The sequence below is a fragment of the Daktulosphaira vitifoliae genome, unplaced genomic scaffold (genome assembly GCF_025091365.1).
Source record: "Daktulosphaira vitifoliae isolate Bord-2020 unplaced genomic scaffold, ASM2509136v1 Scaffold_3, whole genome shotgun sequence".
NCBI lineage: Eukaryota > Metazoa > Arthropoda > Insecta > Hemiptera > Phylloxeridae > Daktulosphaira > Daktulosphaira vitifoliae.
This window is the reverse complement of record NW_026099574.1, coordinates 340331-357442: the sequence shown is the minus strand read 5'-3', so window position 1 is coordinate 357442 and position 17112 is coordinate 340331.

Genomic DNA, 17112 nt, shown 5'->3' with positions numbered 1-17112 from the left:
AGCCTGCAAGCGCGAGGAGCGCGCAGATAGAATGGGACGATCGATGCACGACGTATGTCTGCATGACCCCGGGGGTCGGCTGGAGGCTAGGAGGAGTGGATGCTCACCCTACGGGGTAGAGGCCGCTTTCTCTGGAAGCCAAACTGATGCGCGGCTACGGCCCGCATGGTCCGGAGGACCGCAGTGGCAAGAGACAGAAGCTGCTGGTCTCTGGAGACAAAGGATGCGCGGTTACGGCCCGTAGGATCCTGGGGATCGAAGAGGCTAGGAGGAGTGGATGCTCACCCTTGGGGGCAGAAGCTGCTTCCTCTGGAAGCCAAACTGATGCGCGGCTACGGCCCGTAGGCACTAGTGTGCGGAGTTTTGAGCTGATGTGGATGCGCGGTTACGGCCCGCATGGTCCGGAGGACCGTAGTGGCAGGAGTCAGTAGATGTTCACTCTTCGGGGCAGAAGCTGCTGGTCTCTGGAGCCAAAGGATGCGCGGCTATGGCCCGTAGGCACTGGGTGCGGATAATCTATAGTGTCTATATTATAGCCATTATGACTATACATCCCCGAAGCGGACACTCCTATGGAGGCCGTGCTTGACGTCCTTTGCCAAGCGAAATAGGTACTATGGGACGGCTTGGGTAAATGCAAGATCGCCCGCTCCCTTGCCTGGGTTTGGATTCGTAGTGACTGTCTACCAGGTTAGATGCGGGTTAGCCCACCCCTCGACGCCTGGAGACGAAAGTGGTTACGGTCAAATGCTGACCAGCGAAATCTAACAGTGATGACTTGCCTCCTGGGAGACTAGAAACTCTGTTGGTTGGAGTATAAGCACCAACGGTTACCTGTACCTAAACAGAAAGGGAATTTGATAGTGTCCCGGCCTTACCAGTGGCTGTTGATGAGAGTAACTCACTCAAAGATATACTGGTAGATAGTTCGGGAAGTAGCGAACCCCGAGTCTATCGCTGCTTGGCTTTATGCCAGGCGTTCCTCCCGCTCACGGTAACGAGCTCTGCTCATAGACCGGGACCGGTTTGTAGGATTAAACATCCACAATGGTACGAAATGTCTCCTCGGCGTCGAGATCTGTCAACAGTTTAGCTTTAAAATTATGTTGCCTGAGCTCAGTAATTACCAGTCTGGTGCCGTTGCACAGCCGTCTGGCCGTGTCCCGGTTCTTTAGCAACATGACAATCGCACCCACCTTCAGTGTCAACCTGTACGGCGGCAAATTGTCCGCTTCCAGAGTGTTGAGAATCTCTAAGGGAAAATTGGCCACCTCGTCGGCTACGACGGTGTACACCCTCTGCGATCCCGTCACTCGAATGTGGAGCACCTGATCGTTGATGTTCTTGCACTCGTTGTTTGTAACACACAACACAATATGTTTAGCGTAATCGCGGACGTTGTTCAACGACATCACCCGCGGATAAACAAAGTCCAATAGAGACGCAAAAGATTCGCTTACCGCACCGGCCAGAATAGTTACGTATTCCAGTCCGTTGTTGAGCTGCAACAGCCAATCGGCGAAAGGTTGGTCGCCGTCGACGCGCATGTTGCGCTCAAGCGAGTATTTTTCCATCGAGACCCAATAAACACCGTGCCGTATGGTGGCCGAAACGATTTGGACCCGCGAACCGCGCTTCACGATGAGCAACGTCTGTCTGAAGTCGCCGGCGAACAGCACGGGTTTGCCGCCGAAAGGCACATCCTGCACGTTCATGACGTCCCTGAGCAACCTGTCGGCGACCCGCAGCTGCGACGTGGGCGAGACATGGACGCCTCGTCCCAAACGATCAGCAAGGCGGCGCGCAGAGTCTGCGCTTTCCTCGATTGCATTGCAAAATACGACGCGTCTTCTTGATCGTGCGGCGCCACTTTCACGCCGAAAGTAGAATAAACCTGTGAACAGAGTAAACGCACGGAGTCGGTTTCGAACAGAATAAACCCATACCGTGTGACGGTCGCGCGATAATGTTTAGAAAACTTACGGTCTGTCCTCCCTGGATCAACGACGCGGCTATCCCAGTATAAGCCACGGAAATCTCGGCTCCTGATAGACGAAATCAAATAGTTGTACAGGAAGGTCTTGCCGCAATCTCCGGCTCCGGAAACGTAGAACAACTTGGGCAATCGACGCCTGGTGTCGCCGACCGCCCGCATGACGCGATCGTATATCGTCCGCTGTTGTTCGTTCAGTCGACCGACCAACTCGGCGACGTCTGCCGCCGCCGTCGCGTTGTCGGCTGGCGCGGCGTCCGGTACTAACAGAGCGCGATCGGGCTCGGGTAAACCGTAACCCGCGAGCGTCTTGTTCGAAGCGGCCAGGTGACGTTCCACGGAGGCCAAACACATGGCTTCGGATGTGTCGCGGTCTGCGCGTCGTCTGAAGTAATCTTCCATCAGATTGTCCTGTAAACACAACGAACGATTAATAATTAAATTCATCGCTCTTCCCGTTATTGCGCGAGCTATAAAAGAAAAAACGAAACAAAACCGTCCCGTGTACTTTGAATAGATATTGTCAAATAATTATCGTCTAAAATAAAATATTTATAATAAATAATCAATTTAATAATAAATGGAATAAGCATGTCATACACTGTAGTGATTTGTATTGAGTTCATTCATACTTTGTTTGTTACCTCAACGTGTGAATACACGCTTTAATAACCCATTTCATGAATTTATATATGGGTTCGAACACTATTCAAAAAACATCAACTATAACAATGTAAAGATATTCGTAATGAACACGTAAATTAATGTTACGAATAATATCGAATCGATGTAGAAAATTTAAATTTGCCAGTCAATGATACATGACATGTAAAAGTCGCATTGTTGCAATAGCGTTGAATCTACTTATTTTCGCTGTTGTAGAAAAACGCTAAGAACACGACTCGTTACTATTGCGCATAAGATAAACGTTTAGTTTGAAATCAAATGAAGTTCGTTTGGTGGCGTACCGCCCTATTTATTTACTTATAATTATTGTTATTATTATTATTATTATTATCATAATATATGATTGATTGATATTAATATGTTAATTATCGTTATTATTAAGAATAATAATAACAGCAATAATAATTATAATTATCATTATCGTTGGAAATTGTTTTATCAGTCAATAAATGGAATTTATAATTTTTAATTGTGTAGGTATTTTTTAGAATATTGACTCGCACTAAAAGAACACTATCGTAATGCAAATTGCGATAGTGTTCTTTGCGACTACCATTCCACGGTCCTATAAATTGTCGACGGATAATTGTAATAGTTACCCGTATTTTATGAATGATTAATACATTTGGAAAGTCGAGATGTCGTCATACCTTACACTCGTCGTACAGTCTCGGCGGGTCGTTGGGCGAGCAATGCAAGAATATCGTGACGAACAGACATCTCAACTGATGGCGTGTCGTGGACGGAAGCTTCTCGCATACACGCCCTCCACGCGCGATCGTCTCGCAAGATGCCCAAAGCCGTCGCGGCCTCGGCGTGGATGGGGTACACCGTGCCGTCGACCGTCCTCAGGTCCTCGAAACCGATCGGTCCCCTGCGGTACAGTAGCAACGTCCTCATGTAGAAACGCTCCCTGTCGCAAGGACTGACGGCATACATTCTCGCGATGTTCGGATACGTCTGGGCGCGTTGGCGCATACGCCACGACTTTTTCCTGCTATCCCACACGTAGTAGTTGGGTATTTCGTGATACAGGTACCGCCTGGCGTTGACGTCGTTCCTGTTCAGTTGAAAGAATTCCGTAAGCATCGTGCGCACCCCGGCGCCAAAGAGCACCACGGGCGGCAGCTCACCCCGTCGAATATAAACGGGTTCCCGGACCTGAAGGTGAACCGGTAGTTTTACTACGGTGTGGCTCTGCTTTTGAATTTCAAACTTGGCCAAACGCCAAAACGCTTCTGGCGGACTCACGTATCTCGTGTTCAAATAGTTGGAAAACAAAACGAAACGATCAAAATACGAATATCAAATGTTTTGTCGTCGTCGTACCTCTGTATTTCGTTGTTGTTCAACACCGCGAACGTGGCGGCTTCGTGGCCCTTGTACACGTACTTGTACAGATACATGACGCTCTTCACCGAAGAGCACACCTCCACGTTGATGTGAGCGTTGTACTTGGCCGTCAGATAGGGATTGTAAGGCACCACCCACTGACTGTCCAGGGTGGCCCGCCGCACTTCGACGGTACGACCGTTGTCGGGTCGCCTGTACTCGGGGTAACCGCCGTCGGCGCGGTAAACCGTTTCCTCGCAATACGGTTTCGGGTATTGCTTGGTGCAAACGTTTTTCTCTTGGTCCCAACACGGCGACGTTCTGAAAAACACGCCGCACGGACCGTGCAACATGTGGGCCTTGACCAGACGGTGCAGCGTCGGTTGCGCGACGGGATCCGGTATGTCCGCTCGCACGATTCGGGCCACGTCTTCGGCCGAACGTATTTTAAACCGCTCCTCGAGAAGAGCAGTATATGCGCGTGGGGCAGACCGCGCTTCTGAAACTCGACTGTGTAGACTTCAGATCGTCCATCAGCGCTTTGAGTTTGGCGTGAAACACGCGCGTAACCAAATCGGCCCTGTCGATGTACGTCAACGCGTCCGACAGGTTGTCCGCAATCTCCGTCCACTTCGGGTTGCAGGTGAAAGTGATGAACAGATCGGGCTTGCCGTATGTCCGCACCAAGGCCATGGCGTCGTGATAACGTCTTTTCATGAACCTCATGCCGGCAGTGTGCGAAGCGGGCAGGATGACGCGGGACCCGACGTCGTTGTCCCTGGTCACGTCGTGTTGCCCGTTGATGTGATCCATCAGACCTTGGTAGGCCTCCACGAAAAAGTCCGACTGGTGCGCCTCGTAGTATTCAAACCGCTCCGATTCCATGCGCACGTAGTAATCGCACAGTAGCTGTTGAAACAGAAAACCACCGGCGTGTAACGGGCTGAACCCGCCGTGACCGCCGTCGTTGTTGCCCCCGTAACGGACGGCCAGACGATAACACATGAACTCCCTGATGGACACGCGTTGCCTGTTGGTCGTTCTCCGCGCGCCCGTCTGTTCTATGTGTTGGTTCCATCCTCTTTCGCCGTTCGGAAAGAGAAGCGGGTATACCATCGGATCGATATGTGGCGACCTCGTTGACAGCGTGCGCATCGCGGGTCCGGCCGTCGCGCGGTCGTAAACCGCGAAATCCACTTGCGCCGGCGACAAGCCGTTCTCGCCGGTGTAATGAATCAAAATAGAAGTTTCGAGATTATCCGAGAAACTTCTAGAATAATCTTTACACAAATAATTATCAATTTTAAATACTTTTCTGACCGACTATTATTTTATTACTTTTTACAAATACATCGTTCATTTGGAGCGATGTTTACATTAATGTCCATCTTTTTAATTACCATAAGCGTATCTGTGGCGCCGAACAGACGGCAAGATTAAATAGTTAAATTTTTAAGAAAAACTAGCCTCCCTTCATCACTTTACCAACTAGTTTAATATAAAAGGGCTAGTAATATTAGCACAGATTCTTTTACTTTCCTTTTTATCTCTCTCGCATACTCTCACTTTCATTTTCACTTATTATTCCCCCATAATCTTACACTTTCATAGTAAAAGTTAATAATGTAAAATTCACATTACTTTTGTTAATTTTAATTATAAGACTTATATATATTTGTTAAAATAATTAATACAAGTTATAGAAATAAACTCAGTATGTTGCCCCTCATATCAGTATTTTTATTTATTTAAATTAACTTAAAATATCGACGTCAACAAGGAACATCACAATTCACCATCTATCTACGAATCCATTTGGATATCAAGGTAAGTGTAGTCTTAAGACATGCACTATATTCATGTAATATTAAGAAATAGGACAGAGTGGGTAAGAGGTAGGATTAAGATGATATGAATAAATTTAACACAATCCAAATAACTTATAATCCCTTTCCTACCATCTCTATCTTATCGCTTCTCCTTATTTTATTTTTATTACATCGGTGAACACCACGGCGACTTCGTTGACGCGCGAGGCGTTGTAGCGCCTCGGGTCGCTGTTGCACTCGATCGCTGCGCTACAGTATCGGTTGGATCGGGCTCTACGGGTTTACGAAACGTCGGCACGAGCGTAGTTTCCCTAGCTCGGGGAATCGGGCGCGTCCTCAGGTTGCGGATAGAGGAACGGCCTGCAGATATGCAGGTTAGCTGCGAAATAAGTAGTCCATTAATTTGGACTGACAAATAAGCGGTCGCGGACAGCGAGCCGCCCAAACGCTTGTTAATCTTGTAAATATACAGGGTAGCCGTGAAATAATCCTTTATGGACGAATAAGCGGTAGCGTTTGGGTGTGAACTGAGTTAAGCGGCAACGCAACCAGTGAAATTAGCCGCTCACTGGCTGGAGGGACTGGCTATGAGGGCAGCCCCCTCAAATCATATTTTATTTTATGAAATGGCATCGGACGGAGTAAAAGTTACTGCATTAGGGGAATCGGATGCCCCAGTTCCGGCGGTTGGTGGGGGGTGGTACCCACCAGGTGTCGTCATCAAACGAATACGCATTAAATGCAGGAGTGTTGAGGCAGGCTCCTGCAGCCAACCACGGGGTTGGTACTGCGACTGCAGGGAGTGGTGGTAACCTAGCCACTCCCACCGGTGAAATAGCCGGGAGGATATTGGCAACGGACGACAAGGTGCTGTCGACAGGGCTAGACCTCGCCAGGGAGTAGGCGGGCCAGCTCTCCGACGTGCTGGAGGTCTATAGCCCTCACAGGCGAGTGGTGAAAATTGCCACGGCCCTTATTGAAACCCTCAGGGCCAAAACTGAGCAGGGCTTCTGGGTGGCGGTGAGCCTGGACATACGAAACGCGTTCAACTCCGTGCGATGGTCAAACATCCTCGGAGCGCTGGACGCGTTTCGGGGGCCTCCTAACCTCGGGCGGATGATCCGGTCGTACTTTAGCGATCGGGTCATCTCTTACGAGAGCGCGAGTGGGCCGTCCTGAAGTAATACCTAACGGTAGTTCCAGGGCTGCCTACAACTAAGCTGAAAAAAAAAAAAAGGGTCGCTGATGAAGAACATGGTCACTCTTTGCGGTCGTCGGGTCTCGTCGATCCACACCTCGTTCATATTCCTGAAAGAGACGAAAGATAATGATTATATATAAAAATGAGACGGTCGTTGGCGTTATCTGAACGCTTCAGCGTACGGGTTGACGGCCCTCAACATTTCGTCGAGTTCCCGTAATATGCTCTCCAACAGATTGGCTCGGCTGCGATTAGCTTCAATCCGCACCGCGGTAGCTTCCGTCGAGATGATGAAGTACAACTGATAGTAGCGAGGCGTTGCCCCCCTCCTGTTGGGTATCGCCGTTCGGCTCATCCTGTGGTCAGTGAAAGTGTAAATCATCGGTAAAGTGTTTTAAAGTAAATAATTTGTCGGCAAAGTAATAAAAAAAAATACTTTAGGGAACTAATATTTTAATTATTATTATATTTTATTCGAGTATTCCATAAATGCTACAGTGGTGTTCTAACAATTGGTTAGAATCTAACCGTTAGATTAACGTCGTATATCATAGGAAAAAAGTAACGTATTTTTTATATTGAAATGTTATATATAGTGTTCGTATGCATATATCCCTATGTAAAAAAGAGTTTTTCGCGAAACACCACTGCATAAACGTGTATTAGTTGATGTAAATGGCCGAACGGGTCGTTTGATTTAAATCGAGATGAAATCAACGATAATAATTAAATCCACTTTGATTCGATTTAATGGGACGGTTATTCTCGTTTGAAACGAATAGTAATTTCGAAATATTTATCTGATATGAATAACAATGAATATTAAATTTAAACAAGCTTTCATATTAGTTTCCTAAGTTTTTACAAATGAAAAACGAAAAATATTTTAAAACTAAAGTCGATATAAAACTTGTAAACAATTTTTTAAGTGCACAGACGATAAACGTTATGGAGTCCGGTTACTCCGTCAATGTGTATTTTATAAATTTATGGGAACAACTAATAAAACGGTGCGGTGTAATTGTAATTTATCACAAAATAATAATACCCTACGGTAATATTGCCGATAAATTAGTCGAGGAAAAAATTTCGCATCCATTACCTGTGGTACATCTGTCCGTGCGCGGTAAACACGCCGCCGGGCAAACGGCCCGGCTGAGCCTCGGCCGCTCTATCGGCTGGCGCGTCGTTCACTATGAACGAAGCGAACGCCAGCGCGCTGTTGTAAGGACGAATTTCCGCTCTAAAGGATCGCGATCGTGCCGAATCGCCGAGCATCNTGCTCTAAAGGATCGCGATCGTGCTGAATCGCCGAGCATCAGGTCCTTCAACCCATCTGGAACAGGCAATAATACTTGGTCGTCCGCGAGGGCGATCAAACCATTAGAACAACACAAACAAAAAAAAAATCTCGCATTGTTACTAATACTTAACTTTTCCACGGCGAAATGCCGAGCGTTGCAGTGCGCACAAACGTAATTCATTGGGCCAATGCAATTCTCTTCCGGTAAAACGTCTCGCACGTAAGCTATGAGTTCGACCGGTTGCACGGGTATCACTTCAATAACACCACCGGCTTGCTCTCGTCCGGATTAACACGCTGTCGATCGTCCTATGCACGTAAAATTGGATTTATGAAACAGAGAATGTATATACAATAAATATGTAAAATGCATTGTTATAAATATTAAATTTGAAAAATATTACACAGTAGAGGTGTGTCGTTCGCGAACGAACGGGTCAAAATAGTGAACGAAATGATTCAGATCGCCGAACCGTAGTGATCCGGATCCCCCAAAAACTAATTTTTTCCCCTATAAATCACACTGTACCGATTTGATCGCTTACCAAATATCAATGATAACATATTCATATGTCATTTGTTTATACGACACATCCCTAATCCGAATCGCGAATCATACATGCAATTCGCGAATCGAGAACCGCAAAAGAATCAAAACTATGCTGAATGTTCCATTCAATTGACTCAAAATATCTTTTAGATCGCGAACGAGTCTTTGAACCGGATCTTCTAGTTGACCTGATTCGAATGAATCGGATCACTTAGGTGAACCATAATTCCTATCTCTATTACACAGAGTTAAATTGCTAAAATCTATTGAATAGTAACGGAATAATATATTCAATTATTATATAATAATAACAATGAGTATAATAATAATAATTATGAACAACAATATATATGTTAAGTGATATTTTTGACATTTTGATTTTTATTTATTTAATGTTGAATTAATATTTTAAAAATTTGTTTAACCTTAAATAACATAAATCGTTTTCTGAGTAGTGTTGGGTAGTAGCTTAGTATACAGGCAAAGGTTATAAAACTTGTGTCGTCTAAATATAAATAAATAAATGATTATAATAATTAATGGTACTTAATGTCTAAGTGAACTTCGAGAAATATTACGCAAAGCAATTTGTTATGCTCAATAAAACTGTAATTGTCACTTGTGTCCCATTTGAATAGTGTCGAACAAATGATTATGTATATATATATATATATATATATTACAATGATTAACACAAAGAAAAAACTAATTTTAATAATTTGTAATAGTAGTTCCACATGGAATTTAAAAATGTACAAACATTGGAAAACAAATTAAATAAATACTAAATAAGTAGAAGATATAATATATATACTGGAGTAATGGATACGCCGTTCCACCCTAATAGGCAACACAACAATCGCGACGACCTACGTTACTGTCGATAAATGAATGTTTGTAATTATTGTAAAAAAAAAATATATAAAAAGATGTACACCGTATTATAATATAATGAACGCCACGCTGTACAACAGATTCCATTTTATTAAAGCCGAATGCTATATTTAATATACTATTTATTGTAATGTTCGAAATAACTAAACTCACATCAGACGGAGCGACGTCGAGGGTTGGTTCGTTTGGAACTCTGACGACGTCAAGCTACACAATGAGAGGAAAAAAAATAATAATTAATTAAAAGTTTATATTTCCATCGTATTTAAAAGCGATTTAATAATTTTACTGACGTTGTCCAATCCGACGTCGACAAATTCGGACGACGGTTCGACGGGCAATTCTACCACTTCAACCTACAGAATTGTTTGCGTACATAAAAATACAATAATATACAGTAAATTCATTATTATGAAGCACGTATATGTTCGACCGATTATTAATAATAACAATTATTATTATTATTCGTCGATGCACCCACACACACTGACGGGAGGCGTCAAAATTCTAAACGTAAGTATGCTATTCAAATATGCATGAGTGATTTTAAAAATAACGTAGAAATAAAATTTGAAATTTCGCAGGGTGTTTTATTAGTAAATGCAAAAAACATTTGACAAAAGATTGCCCAAGTAATAATAAACAAACATCCATTTTCCATTCACGTTTTTGACAATTTTTATTTTATTTTAGAATGGTATAAAAAAAAAAACGTTGGCAAAGAGCAATACAAAATCCGATTGTATAAAGCTTCCAGAGTTGACCATACCAACTTGTAATTGTCCCCTACTGAAGTTATTCCGCGAACAGCTTCCAAAGCTTGCCCATTGAGACAACCAAGCAAATAATACATTTTATCTATGTTAGATAAATTTGAACGTTGATCAACCATAGATATAAAACGATCTCGAAAAAATGACCAACTGTAAATATCACCGCTAAAATAAGGTAGCGGTATCTTCGGGAGCCGTGTGCCTTCAATATGGCTTGCTGACTGAGGGGATACTACATGATCCATAGTAGCACTGAATTCGACAGGAGTTATTTGCGCTTTCTCAATGGACGGACCAAGTGGATTAATAACTGACGGCACCCTATCACTGGTAATTATTGGTTCTATTGGCACCTCTGTTGCTGAGACCATTGACTGATCCGCCTCGTAATCTCGAAGTCAATTGGCTGTTGCCTTGACAAACGCGCCCAGTCCCTCAAGCTGAATATTTAACGCATCGGAATATTCTGATAATTCATCAAGATCGATTAATGCGTTCACATACGCATCATCTTCAACTAAAAAGGACTTCCAAAATTGATCGATGCTATCAGACAAGACTAAAAATTGACCTGCCATATCAGGGTCCACGATAGCTCCTTGGGCAGCAGTATGCATAGTCTGGATTCGGTTTGCATAACCAGCGCGCTTCACCTTTGCCCAATCCCGTAATCGAGTTGCTGCTGTGGATGCCATGAAGACGTTAAATAACTCAAATATCGCTCACAATTAATAAATAAAGACAAAAAAATTTTTTTTTTTTTTTTGAAACGATAGGTAATTGTAAATGACCACTTTAATTAGACAAAAACAAAAGAAAATGCCGATCAACCAATGAAATTAATCCAAGAAACAAATTACTAAAAGTTAATTCAATAAACGACTAGCTAATAATATTTTTTTTTTTTTTTTCAACTGTAGTAATTAGATGAGGAAGTATTGAATTACGTCGATTTTAGTATAATATAAGCTTTACAATAGTAGTAAGCAATTTTTGAACTCTTAAGTAATATAATAATTCCATATAAAAAGGAAATGCAGGGTAAGCAAATTAATAATGGTGGGAAAAAGAATATAAAAGGGAAACATGAAAAGTATAGGGAAATGAGACTGAGCGAGACGAGACTGGACGTTTTTGTCGAAGAAACGTCGAGTTACGGGTTAGGTCGTTGGTGTAAGAATAACTTTATATTTTTGTAAGATTTAATTAATTTTTGTGTTAAATTTTTATATTATATTTGACTTTGTGTTTAATACATTTCATAAATAAAATAACTATTTAAAAATCTGGGCTTAGCGCAAATATTTTATATTCACCCTGTTCTTGGAATTTGTGTGTGTGTGTGTGTTGGGTGAGAATGGAGATATATGGCAACCCAACCAGTGTAGTTCGCCACTAACTGGCCGGAGGGCAGCCCCCTCAGAAAAGATGCTCGGAAGGCGTCGAGGGGTGGATCACCTAAGGCGGCACAGGCTGGGAATGCAGCGGGGTCGGCGGACGACGTAGTGGCCAATCTCGGGGAGGACGAGGATCTCCGAGTTAAGCGGAAGGAGGTGTCCCCCGCGGCAGACGCACCGCTTATGATTGTCCTGGAGGACACTCCTCCGGATGCCCCTATCCCGGTGATGGATACGCCCGGTAGGGCTACGGAAATGAAGAGGCGGAAGTACGCTGACATCGCGCCCTCCGACCTCTTCCATGACGACGGGACCCCGCGCACGAAATTGGACCAAGCCAGTTCTAGGTCTGTTCTTACGGACGGACTGGCCCAGGCCGACGTTCTGGAGACCGTGATTACGCCCAGGCGGAAGTGCCGGCAAGGCTGGCCCCTCGCCTCGCAGGTCTCGACCGTATCCGCGTGGGAGCGCAGCCCGCTAGTGGATGAGATCGGCGACTTTACCTTCCCGGCCAAACGATCGCCTACGACTCGTGGACCGAGTAAGTGGCGGCCAGGCGCGAGGAGTACGACAGGGTCAGAAGGGCCATGACGCGCTCCAACTGATGGCCGCGGGACCCTTTTTTTTTTTTTTCCCTCTCTTGCTCTATGTACTTACCCGGGGGTAACTCATCCGTTAAGCATTACTTCCCCTGGATAGTCCAGCACTAACTCACTTCGGATGGAAGGCATGACCACCCTCAACCGTGCCTCTATACGAGACGGGCGAGAACAGCCTTACTTCCCACCGTTCCTATACCGTTGTTCCACATATCTTCATCCATGTGGTTTACTACTGCCTATCGCCTACCACCAAACTCTCTATCCCTTTCCAGATGCTCCTTGTCTAGCATCACCACATTGGCATTTCATGCCACAGCACTCCAATTCCTGGTTTCAGCCATCATCAGTCCTACTATATTGTCCGGATTAACTTCCCCTAATACCGACTCCATGATGCTCCTTTCAACTTCCCACGCTGCACATTCGAACAAGGTGTGCTTGGCATCGTCCATCACAGCACAACAACTCCAACACTTCGCATCCGCCTCCCTTCTTATCTTGGCCAGATATTGACCAAAACAACCATGCCCGGTGAGGAGTTGGGTCATGTGAAAATCCACTATACCGTGCCTCCTATTCACCCATGCTCTAATGTCTTTTATAAGACGCAAGGTCCACTCCCCCTTATCTGAAACACTAATCCTCTCTTCCCATTTATCCATGGTTACAGTTCTGAATTCCAGGTACCGTCTCATTAAAGGAATACTCCCTGTGCCTTCTTTGCTGCACGCTCCAGATGAGGCCCAAACATTAGATCACGATCGACTAGCACACCGAGATAGTTTAAAAATTCAGAGACCAAAACTGGCACTCCAGCAAGCGAAAAGACAGGGGGGCGGCACTGTAATTGCGCCTGAACGCTACAGCCTCTGTTTTGGCAACAGAGAGCTGCAGGCGTAACCTGTCTATTTCACCAGCCACCAGACTGAGAGCACCATTCATCTTTTCCTCTAACTCCCCTACTGTATTCGATACTGCAAACAGAAGCGTATCATCTGCGAATCCGAGGATCCCTACACCCGACAGCAACTTCATTGTCAACACACGCTGTTGTAGGCCAAGTTCCACAGGAACAGACCCACCACAGAGCCTTGGGGCACGCCACACGTGACCACTACTCGAATCTCCTCACCCGTGCACAGCGCTAAATCGGCAATGCGTTCCCCGAAATATGATTTGAATATATCCCCGAGGTAACGGGGAGTGTTCCAGTCATCCAGAGCCTCCATAACACGCCTCCAAGGTATTGAATTGAAGGCGTTCTTAATGTCCAAGCTCACCGCGGCACAACACTTGCGTTTCTGCACCGCCGCCTCAGCAGCGTTACGTAGCATTAGCAACGCATCGCACGTAGAACGTCCCTTACGGAACCCATACTGAGCATCAGATCATATCCATATGTCTCTGCAATCTGCTCACAAGTAAATACTCTAGAAGCTTTCCCGCGTCGCTGATTAGGCACAGTGGCCTGTATGACGTGGGCATATCCGCAGATTTGCCACTCTTCCTCAGTAGAACTATCCGGGCCGTTCTCCATCTATTCGGAAAGACTCCATCCCTCAAACACCGGTTGAACATACTCAGCAACACATCAGGTGCTACCGAGTGCAGTGCCGCCAAGATGCAGCCGCTAAGGTTATCTGGGCCCGGCGCTTTCCTCCTACTTCTCATCCTTGCCACCGTACTATTCACATCCTCTTGGGTGAACTCCTCTACCTCACGGGGGCGAGCATCCCGTTCAGCATTTCCATGGTCTATCACCGCATGTCTGGGGAATAATTCCCCGAGGATTTCCCTTGCAAAGGACGGTTCTACTTTGAGTTGTTCCCTCCTTAGCTTGCCCATAACAAGCTTGTACGGCCGGCCCCAAGGGTCACGTTCAACGGTCCGCACTAGCTCATCCCAACATCTCTTTTTACTTTCGCGTATGGCTTCCCTCATTCCTTCCCTACGCTCGCGCAGAACCTGCTTTATAACGTCCATCCGCTCCGGTTCGACCCTTCCAACGCTTCTTTTTACCGCCCTCCTTGCCTGGGTACAAAGCCTCCTCTTATCTGCAATATCTTCATTCCACCAATAGGCTGGTGGCTTCCCATGGGGTGGACCGCTCCGCCTCCTTAAAGTGATGTCACAAGCTTGCGTCATAGTCTCCTCAAAACTGGCAATCATATCGTCCACGTTGTCACGTTGAAGGAAATTGCAGCCTCCTGCCATCTCAATGCGCCACTGGAAGGTGTCGTGGTCGACACCATCCGCAGTGTCCCAGCCGGTACGTACTCCGCTCAATCCGTCCAACGCTCTCCTCGGGCCAATACTATAGGAGATATAGTTGTGGTCTGAGTGATTGTCATATCCCGATTCGACCCTCCATCCATGCACTCTCATGTGCAAATTGGTAGACACTGCAGTGACATCGACTATCGATCCACGCCCCGGTCCAACAAACCTCGGCTCATTACCGACGTTGCACACTACGAGCCCTAGACTCACTAACAGGTCCTCGAGTAGCTCTCCCCGTACGTTCGTCTCCCAATCTCCCCAACAAGCAGATCTGGCATTGAAATCCCAAGCAACTATTACTCCATCACCCCGACTGCGACGCCGGATACTCGCCTCCAGTCTCCTTAGAAACGAGTTGTACTCAGCCGCAGTACAATTTGGTGACACGTAACAGCTGTACACTGCGATACCGCACAGTCTCGCCGAGACGAACTCTACATCCCTCTCGCAGTCCGCATCCGTCACGCGTCTGCCGAATACACCAAGTGCCGCTCTACAGCTCCCCGCAGACACCAACCAACCATCGCTCCTTGAGTCCTCGCTGAGCCCAAGTGGGTCCGACGCTAATACCACGTCAACTTGTCCCTCATGCACCTGCTGCACCAGCAGATCCATGGCAGCCCTGCAGTGGTTATGATTCCCCTGCAGGACCCTCATGCGTCGCTGGAACTGGTCAAACGTACTCCTTTAGCTTCTTAACCGCCTGCGAGTAAGTCAGCCCCTCCATCCTGACCATGATGGCAGGGGGTTTCCTAGTACCAGTATCCCTTTTTTCCGATTTCTTTTTACGTTTGGGCTTAACCTCCGTCCAAACAATATTTCCTTCTGATGGTCCATTGGAACCAGTTGCAACCTCAGTTTGTGTAAAACGCCTGGAACTCCCAGAGTCAGCGGCCTTAGCTTTTGCTTGCCGCTGCATACTCTCACCCACCTCGAGAACAGACTTCAACTTCTTGTACCGAATCTTTCCTCATCCACGCCACCAACAGTGTTCTTCACTATGACAGACCTTAAGGTTCTCTTAGTAGAGTCCTCCAGCCGTCCGATCAGAGTATCAGCAGGTATCTCCGTACCATCAACAGCGCTAACTACAGCCTTGTTTCTAACAAAAGAACCTCCTGCTACTGTAGCCTCAGTGACCCGGGAGTCACCGGAGGATGCCTGTCTCGCACATCCTCCAACAGTTGCTTGGGCGCGAACGCCCCCCGGACCCTGCTTCACCAATCCTAAGGTAGTATTATTACAGTCGTGGGATAACGACCAGCTTGAGCCTGCAATACAACTCTCACCAGCCGGTCCTGAAGGATCCGACCCTTCTGGAACGGTAACTTTAAACATTTCTGACCTATCCATGTTTGATTTTAGGCAAATTCTAGCCGCGTTTTACCTGCCGCCAGGGGATTTATTTTCGATGTTACCTTCACCTAGGTGGTTGCCTTACCAGGCTATCGGGCCCACCCGCCCGTTATGAAATTACCCTCGATCGCTACCGCTTATTCGTCCACTCTTGGAGTGGCTTATATCACGGCTACCTCGTTAACCTCGTTAACGAGCGAACGAGGAGCTCATTGTCCGCGACCGCTTATTCGTCAGTCCAAATGAATGGACTGCTTATTTCGCGGTTAACCTGCATATCTGCAGGCCGTTCTTCTATCCGCAACCTGAGGACGCGCCCGATTCCCCGAGCTAGGGAGACTGCGCTCGTGCCGACGTTTCATAGCCCCGTAGGACCCGACCGCCTGGAGATATGCAGGTTAGCCGCGAAATAAGTAGTCCATTAATTTGGACTGACAAATAAGCGGTCGCGGACAGCGAGCCGCCCAAACGCTTGTTAATCTTGTAAATATACAGGGTAGCCGTGAAATAATCCTTTATGGACGAATAAGCGGTAGCGTTTGGGTGTGAACTGAGATATATGGCAACGCAACCAGTGTAGTTAGCCACTCACTGGCCGGAGGGACTGGCTATGAGGGCAGCCTCCTCAGAAAATTATTTTATTTTATATGAATAATGGCAAACACGGAGAAAAAGGTTACTGTATCAGGGGATTCGGATGCCCCAGTGCCGGCGGTTGGTGGGGGGTGTACCCACCAGGTGTCGTTATCAAACGAATACACAGTAAATGCAGGAGTGTTGAGGCAGGCTCCTGCAGCCAACCACGGGGTTGGTACTGCGACTGCAGGGAGTGGTGGTGACCAAGCCACTCCCACCGGTGAAATAGCCGGGAGGATATTGGCAACGGATTACACGGACTTGTCGACGGCTATCTCC